This window comes from Balaenoptera ricei, chromosome 6, assembly GCF_028023285.1.
Source record: "Balaenoptera ricei isolate mBalRic1 chromosome 6, mBalRic1.hap2, whole genome shotgun sequence".
NCBI lineage: Eukaryota > Metazoa > Chordata > Mammalia > Artiodactyla > Balaenopteridae > Balaenoptera > Balaenoptera ricei.
Window position 1 is genome coordinate 55,353,323 of NC_082644.1, and position 9,656 is coordinate 55,362,978.

Consider the following 9,656-nt stretch of genomic DNA (forward strand, 5'->3'; position numbering starts at 1 on the left):
ACAACCCACTGAACCAACCTTAGCCACTGGGGACAGATACCAAAAACAACAGGAACTACAAACCTGCAACCTGTGATAAGGAGACCCCAAACACAGTAAGATAAGCAAAATGAGACGACAGAAAAACACACAGCAGATGAAGGAGCAGGGTCAAAACACACTAGACTTAACAAATGAAGAGGAAATAGGTAGTCTACCTGAAAAAGAATTCAGAATAATGATAGTAAGGATGATCCAAAATCTTGGAAATAGAATAGACAAAATGCAAGAAACATTTAACAAGGACATAGAAGAACTAAAGAGGAACCAAGCAATGATGAAAAACACAATAAATGAAATTAAAAATACTCTAGATGGGATCAATAGCAGAATAACTGAGGCAGAAGAAAGGATAAGTGACCTGGAAGATAAAATGGTGGAAATAACTACTGCAGAGCAGGATAAAGAAAAAAGAATGAAAAGAACTGAGGACAGTCTCAGAGACCTCTGGGACAACATTAAACGCAACAACATTCGAATTATAGGGGTCCCAGAAGAAGAAGAGAAAAAGAAAGGGACTGAGAAAATATTTGAAGAGATTATAGTTGAAAACTTCCCTAATATGGGAAAGGAAATAGTTAATCAAGTCCTGGAAGCACAGAGAGTCCCATACAGGATAAAACCAAGGAGAAACACAGAGAGACACATATTAATCAAACTGTCAAAAATTAAATATAAGGAAAACATATTAAAGGCAGCAAGGGAAAAAAAATAACACACAAGGGAATCCCCATAAGGTTAACATCTGATCTTTCAGCAGAAACTCTGCAAGCCAGAAGGGAGTGGCAGGATATACTTAAAGTGATGAAGGAGAAGAACCTACAACCAAGATTACTCTACCCAGCAAGGATCTCATTCATATGTGATGGAGAAATTAAAACCTTTACAGACAAGCAAAAGCTGAGAGAGTTCAGCACCACCAAACCAGCTTTACAACCAATGCTAAAGGAACTTCTCTAGGCAAGAAACACAAGAGAAGGAAAACACCTACAATAACAAACCCAAAACATTTAAGAAAATGGGAATAGGAACATACATATCGATAATTACCTTGAATGTAAATGGATTAAATGCTCCCACCAAAAGACACAGGCTGGCTGAATGGATACAAAAACAAGACCCATATATATGCTGTCTACAAGATACCCACTTCAGACCTAGGGACACATCCAGCGTGAAAGTGAGGGGATGGAAAAAGATATTCCATGCAAATGGAAATCAAAAGAAAGCTGCAGTAGCAATTCTCATATCAGACAAAATAGACTTTAAAATAAAGACTATTACAAGAGACAAAGAAGGACACTATATAATGATCAAGGGATCGATCCAAGAGGAAGGTATAACAATTGTAAATATTTATGCACCCAACATAGGAGCACCTCAATACACAAGGCAAATACTAACAGCCATAAAAGGGGAAATCGACAGCAACACAATCATAGTAGGGGACTTTAACACCCCACTTTCACCAATGGACAGATCATCCAAAATGAAAATAAATAAGGAAACACAAGCTTTAAATGATACATTAAACAAGATGGACTTAATTGATATTTATAGGACATTCCACCCAAAAACAACAGAATACACATTTTTCTCAAGTGCTCATGGAACATTCTCCAGGATAGATCATATCTTGGGTCACAAATCAAGCCTTGGTAAATTTAAGCAAATTGAAATAGTATCAAGTATCTTTTCCGACCACAACGCTATGAGACTAGATATCAATTACAGGAAAAGATCTGTAAAAAATACAAACACATGGAGGCTACACAATACACTACTTAATAACGAAGTGATCACTGAAGAAATCAAAGGGGAAATCAAAAAATACCTAGAAACAAATGACAATGGAGATACGACAACCCAAAACCTATGGGACGCAGCAAAAGCAGTGCTAAGAGGGAAGTTTATAGCAATACACGCCTACCTCAAGAAACAGGAAACATCTCAAATAAACAATCTAACCTTGCACCTGAAGCAATTAGAGAAAGAAGAACAAAAAAACCCCAAAGCTAGCAGAAGGAAAGAAATTATAAAGATCAGGTCAGAAATAAATGAAAAAGAAATGAAGGAAACAATAGCAAAAATCAATGAAACTAAAAGCTGGTTCTTTGAGAAGATAAACAGAATTGATAAACCATTAGCCAGACTCATCAAGAGAAAAAGGGAGAAGACTCAAATCAATAGAATTAGAAATGAAAAAGGAGAAGTAACCACTGACACTGCAGAAATACAAAAGATCATGAGAGATTACTACAAGCAACTCTATGCCAATAAAATGGACAACCTGGAAGAAATGGACAGATTCTTAGAAATGCACAAACTGCCGAGACTGAACCAGGAAGAAATAGAAAATATGAACAGACCAATCACAAGCACTGAAATTGAAACTGTGATTAAAAATCTTCCAACAAACAAAAGCCCAGGACCAGATGGCTTCACAGGTGAATTCTATCAAACATTTAGAGAAGAGCTAACACCTATCCTTCTCAAACTCTTCCAAAATATTGCAGAGGGAGGAACACTCCCAAACTCATTCTACGAGGCCACCATCACCCTGATACCAAAACCAGACAAAGATGTCACAAAGAAAGAAAACTACAGGCCAATATCACTGATGAACATAGATGCAAAAATCCTCAACAAAATACTCGCAAACAGAATCCAACAGCACATTAAAAGGATCATACACCATGATCAAGTGGGGTTTATCCCAGGAATGCAAGGATTCTTCAATATACGCAAATCAATCAATGTGATACACCATATTAACAAATTGAAGGAGAAAAACCATATGATCATCTCAATAGATGCAGAGAAAGCTTTCGACAAAATTCAACACCCATTTATGATAAAAGCCCTGCAGAAAGTAGGCATAGAGGGAACTTTCCTCAACATAATAAAGGCCATCTATGACAAACCCACAGCCAACATTGTCCTCAATGGTGAAAAACTGAAACCATTTCCACTAAGATCAGGAACAAGACAAGGTTGCCCACTCTCACCACTATTATTCAACATAGTTTTGGAAGTGTTAGCCACAGCAATCAGAGAAGAAAAAGAAATAAAAGGAATCCAAATCGGAAAAGAAGAAGTAAAGCTGTCACTGTTTGCAGATGACATGATACTATACATAGAGAATCCTAAAGATGCTACCAGAAAACTCCTAGAGCTAATCAATGAATTTGGTAAAGTAGCAGGATACAAAATTAATGCACAGAAATCTCTTGCATTTCTATACACTAATGACGAAAAATCTGAAAGTGAAATTAAGAAAACACTCCCGTTTACCATTGCAACAAAAAGAATAAAATATCTAGGAATAAACCTACCTAAGGAGACAAAAGACCTGTATGCAGAAAATTATAAGACACTGATGAAAGAAATTAAAGATGATACAAATAGATGGAGAGATATACCATGTTCCTGGATTGGAAGAATCAACATTGTGAAAATGACTCTACTACCCAAAGCAATCTACAGATTCAATGCAATCCCTATCAAACTACCACTGGCATTTTTCACAGAACTAGAACAAAAAATTTCACAATTTGTATGGAAACACAAAAGACCCCGAATAGCCAAAGCAATCTTGAGAACGAAAAATGGAGCTGGGGGAATCAGGCTCCCTGACTTCAGACTATATTACAAAGCTTCAGTAATCAAGACAGTTTGGTACTGTCACAAAAACAGAAATATAGATCAATGGAACAGGATAGAAAGCCCAGAGATAAACCCACACACATATGGTCACCTTATCTTTGATAAAGGAGGCAAGCATATACAGTGGAGAAAAGACAGCCTCTTCAATAAGTGGTGCTGGGAAAATTGGACAGGTACATGTAAAAGTATGAAATTAGAACACTCCCTGACACCATGCACAAAAATAAACTCAAATTGGATTAAAGACCTAAGTGTAAGGGCAGACACTATCAAACTTTTAGAGGAAAACATAGGCAGAACACTCTATGACATACATCACAGCAAGATTCTTTTTGACCCAGCTCCCAGAGAAATGGAAATAAGAACACAAATCAACAAATGGGACCTAATGAAACTTAAAAGCTTATGCACAGCAAAGGAAACCATAAACAAGACCAAAAGACAACCATCAGAATGGGAGAAAATATTTGCAAATGAAGCAACTGACAAAGGATTAATCTCCAAGATTTACAAGCAGCTCATGCAGCTCAATAACAAAAAAACGAACAACCCAATCCAAAAATGGGCAGAAGACCTAAATAGACATTTCTCCAAAGAAGATATACAGATGGTCTACAGACACATGAAAGAATGCTCAACATCATTAATCATTAGAGAAATGCAAATCAAAACTACAATGAGATATCATCTCACACCGGTCAGAATGGCCATCATCAAAAAATCTAGAAACAATAAATGCTGGAGAGGGTGTGGAGGAAAGGGAACACTCTTGCACTGTTGGTGGGAATGTAAATTGATACAGCCACTATGGAGAACAGTATGGAGGTTCCTTAAAAAACTACAAATAGAACTACCATACGACCCAGCAATCCCACTACTGGGCATATACCCTGAGAAAACCATAGGTCAAAAAGTGTCATGTACCACAGTGTTCATTGCAGCTCTATTTACAATAGCCAGGACATGGAAGCAACCTAAATGTCCATCGACAGATGAATGGATAAAGAAGATGTGGCACATATATACAATGGAATATTACTCAGCCATAAAAAGAAATGAAATGGAGGTATTTGTAATGAGGTGGATGGAGTTAGAGTCTGTCATACAGAGTGAAGTAAGTCAGAAAGAGAAAAACAAATACAGTATGCTAACACATATATACGGAATCTAAGGAAAAAAAAAAAAAAGGTCATGAAGAACCTAGTGGCAAGAGGGGAATAAAGACACAGACCTACTAGAGAATGGACTTGAGGATATGGGGAGGGGGTGGGGTGAGATGTGACAGGGTAAGAGAGTGTCATGGACATATATACACTACCAAATGTAAAATAGATAGCTAGTGGGAAGCAGCCGCATAGCACAGGGAGATCAGCTCGGTGCTTTGTGACCACCTAGAGGGGTGGGATGGGGAGGGTGGGAGGGAGGGAGATGCAAGAGGGAAGAGAAATGGGAACATATTGTATATATATAACTGATTCACTTTGTTATAAAGCAGAAGCTAACACAGCATTGTAAGGCAATTATACTTCAATAAAGATGTTTAAAAAAAAAAAAAAACTGAAAATGCAAAAAAAAAAAAAACTACAAAATTCTGAACAAAGAAATCAAACAACATCTAAATAAATGGAGATATAATATGTTAAAAAAAAAAAAAAAGCACGTGCAGAGCGGGCAGGGATAGCCAGGAGGAAAGGGGGGTAGTGGCAGGAAATGTATCAGCGGTGAACACTGCAGGCAGCCATGTGGTGCTTCCACCAAGCATCCCAGGCACAGAGGCCTTGGCAGTGGGCATCACCATAAGGGCTGGAACAGGAGAGGTAGCTAACAGGACTTACTTGTAGGTCCACCTCATGAAAGCATCCCAAAAGGAAAAGAAGAAGGGCTTGCAAAGACCTGAAAGGCCTACAGTGAAAGGTAGGGCAAAAGTAAGCCAGGTATGTCATGGAAGCTACTGATACTCATGTGAATCCTTTCCATTCTTCCCTGCATTTGACCAAGTACTTTTTAGTCTCAGAATGTCACCGTGAGACTATAATCTCCATGGATGAGAACCACCTCTGTCTCGTGCGCCACTACGTTCTGAAATCCAGCAGTGCCTGGCAGAGAGTTGAGTTCTATAGATATCTGAGTAGTAAATTAATGAACATCTTTTATTGTTCTCGGTTACTAATTTCAGAATTTTTAGAGCTTGAAAGAGGCTTAGAAATCATCCAATCTAGCTCCCTCTGGAGCCCAGAGAGAAACTGACTGACTTTCCCAAGAACATAGATTTCATGTGTCAAAGTCCAGACTAAAATGTAGATTTCTGGACGCCAGTCCCGTGTCCTCTCCACCCCACGGCTCCAGGGTCCCTCTCCCCCGTTTGGGTTGTCTCCCGCAATAGTTGGCAAGTACAGGATGTGGATGACATGGAATCATAACTGACTGCAAGCTCAATCAATCAACAGTGAAATGTGGTTAATTTAAATTGGGGCTGTGGTTAAAAATACAGTGTAGGAAACGAAACGTAGGATAGCTGTCTTCTACTCCATGTTCAACTAACCATTTACATGGGGTACAGAGTAAGTTATTAGATCCCAAACATTAAGAAGGACAACTGATAAACCAACAATTCCTAAAGAAGGAAAATACGATTGTGACTGTCTGGAAAGCCTAAGACAATCAGTTGAATTAATTAAGGGCATTTTGCCTGACAAAGGGAAGGAGAAGATTTGAGAACTGTCATTAAGTCTTGAAGGGCCCCTTCCAAGAGAGAGGAAACTTACTTGCCTTGGTCTTCCTCACCCCATTCCTGATCTTCATTTCCTTCTCACCCACCTGCTCCTTACATTCTGAATACTATAGTCACTGCTTTGCTCTCTCCAAGCTCATCAAGGTTGGGCTTTCACCCATCTGTCCTCAGTCACCATCCGTAATGACCACATACTCTCTCTTGGAAGTCTTTCCCCCCTTGGTTTCTATAATCATTTCGAATGATCTTAACTCTCTGGCCATTCCTTTGGTTTCTCATTTGGTAGCTCCTTCTACACCTCCCACCCACTAACCACAGGTGGTTCCAGGGCTATGTCCACGGGCATCTTTTCTTCTCTCTTTTGTTACTTGCCCTGGGATTTTTATTAGTGCTCAGAGAGTCAGCCACCTCTTCTGGACAGATGATTCCCAAACCCATACATGGAACCATGGCTCTTACATGAGCACATCCTGCATTTCCTGCATCCATGATTTGAACTTTGCCATGTCCTCTGCCTAGAATGCCTTCCTTCCATCTCCTTGTACTGAAATTGCATCAATCCTTAAAGACTGCTTCTTCTCTGCATCTTCCCCATACCCTCTAAGCATGTATAATTTCTCCTCCACTGCCATCCACAGAGGTTCTGCTCTTCTAATTGAGATCTGGAGTCTTGGGACCTGGATGTCTTAGCTCACCACTTCCCTGCTGTATAATTTGGGTAAATTGCTTAAACTGAGTCTTAGGTCCCTCATATGTAAATGGAAGAGAACATTACTACTTACCTTACATAGTCATTGCAATGATTACATGAGCTAACATATGAAAAGTGATTTGTAAACTCAAGTGCTATACAGAGTTTGGTAGTATCATTACAACAACCAGGGAGTTTTTTGACAGTATAAGCTAGCAGAGTATGTCCAGTCAAATAAATTAGTATTTCCATCTTCACTGACTCACTTGGCTGGGAAAACATGTGGACATTCCAATGTAAACAGCATTGGGGAGGGGGTGTAGGAGACACATGTCATAATTTATTGAGATATGAGTCCTGGCACTTCATTTTTAAACAAAAAAGAGCACAGCACATTATTACTTCTCTAATGGCACATACTTTCATCTCTCTTGTGGTCATTTGGGAACTTGTCTTACCTCTGTAAAGATATCAAGGTCAGAGACCCTGACCTACTGATCATCCTGGAAGGCCACGAACAACACCTTAAACTTAGTAAGTGCACAATATTTGTTGAATTGAATGAAAATAAATTTGGCACATCTGCTTTCAAGAAAGTGGAATTTAGCCATAACTTATCCCGAAAAAATAGACTTTTCAGACAATTAAGTATGGTGTCTTGATCATGAAATTGGCTACTTAGTAGGTAATAAAGACTCTGACACTGTAAGCTTTCACTCAGGATCTGAAGAAAGCATTTAGATGAATTCTGAGAGTCTTTCTAACTCTGAGAATCTGTGGGTTAATTAGCTAAAATTATTTCCATTATTTCCGCTGTCATTCCCCACCTCCTTTATAATAGGAGACACAGAACATATGTTCAGCGATTGGTGGAAACATTTATCCTGATGATGCTGATGCTGGGGTCCAGCAACCACATTTCCAGTAGCAGATTCTACAGATTATAACCCAATCTCCTTTTAAAGGCCCCCAAAGCCTTTTTTTTTTGGTCCTCTACTTGCCCCTGCACCCTCTTCTCCAACCCTTTCTTTCTTTGCTTTTAATGCTCCAGCAACACTGAATGGCTTGTGGCTGTCCAGATACACTATGATCATCAGCTTCTCTCCTCTATGCCTACACACTTTCAGTTCCATCTGCTTTGCATGCCCACCTATAGAAGTCTACTGGTTCACTCTTACTGAACTCAATTCTATCTTCACAAGTTTGTCTCCACACCAGGCAATGAGCTCCCTGAGAGAAGAGTCTGGTTCATTTCAAGGTCCTCACCTAGTAGAGTATCCTGGCCCAGAGAAGCTAGTCTCCAAAGTTTGGTGAATCAGTCTACAACCTATTTGTCTACAGCACAAGACTCTTAAAAATTCCCACCACTCTTTAAAAACTTCCTAGTGGAGTGCTAAAAGTCAAAACAAATACTAAAGTGGGAGTAGATGAGGAAAAAAACCTATAATGTAAACACATATTACCTGTAGAGTTAGACCCTGTCTTCCACTTGATCAACTGGAATTTAAGCAAATTTATCACTAATAAAAATATTTTCATGTTTTTCAAATTGCTTCACCAAACTCTTGCATTTAAATGTGCCTCCCGAGCATATTACTAAATGTGTTAAATGTATAATAATGAAGGATTAGCCACTGAGTCATTTGAGGGTCCTGCTTATCAATTTTTACAGCCTCATTGCCTGGAACCTAATCATCAACTGTTATCAATACCCTGGGAAAAGCAAAAACTAAATAAAATAAAATCAACATTTATTTATTATTAAAGCTAAGATTCCTTAGAGTGTTATGATTTGTCCTTCTTGTCTTTCCTAGACACAACTCATGGATGCTTTCATATTTTGCTTACTCTTTATAAAGGTTGCATATTTTAATTATATTTTTGCAGATTCCCATTTGACTCAACTTTAGTATGTGATCTTGACTTTAAGAGACATTTCTGTTTTATAGATACCAAATAAATTCCTGTACCCTATTAATCATTTCTATTTCTGTCAGTGAAGTGTAGGTGACTGAATGTTAAATAAACATTCTTTTTCAAATTCACACTGAAAATAGGATGTTCCATTTGTTTATACTATGTAAATATGAAAAAAAAAATGTGAGTTTTTCCTTTGGTTTCAAAAAGCCCACTCTGTTCACTTCCAAAACTATATTTTTTAAACTCTAAAAGTTTGTCATGTTTTCCATTGCTAAAACATTATTATGTTTCTAAGGTTTTTAAGCCTTCTTTACATTTGTGAAGGAGCTTTTGGTCCTTTATTACCTTATTTTATTTCAACAAATATTGATTTAGCTTCTGCTATGTTGTAGGTTCTGTGCTAGGTGCTGGAAGGGGTGGACACAAAAATAAATATGGTCCCTGGCCTTCACGATCTTACAGTCTAGTAGGAGAAAGAGAATGATAGGTATGTACCATAGTAGGTAGGTGTACTTCATTGGTTTTGATTTTTATTTCCTTAAGTTGTAGTAGTAACAATATGTCAAAATGCCCAAAACACAGTGATATCTGCTACATGGAGATACAAGC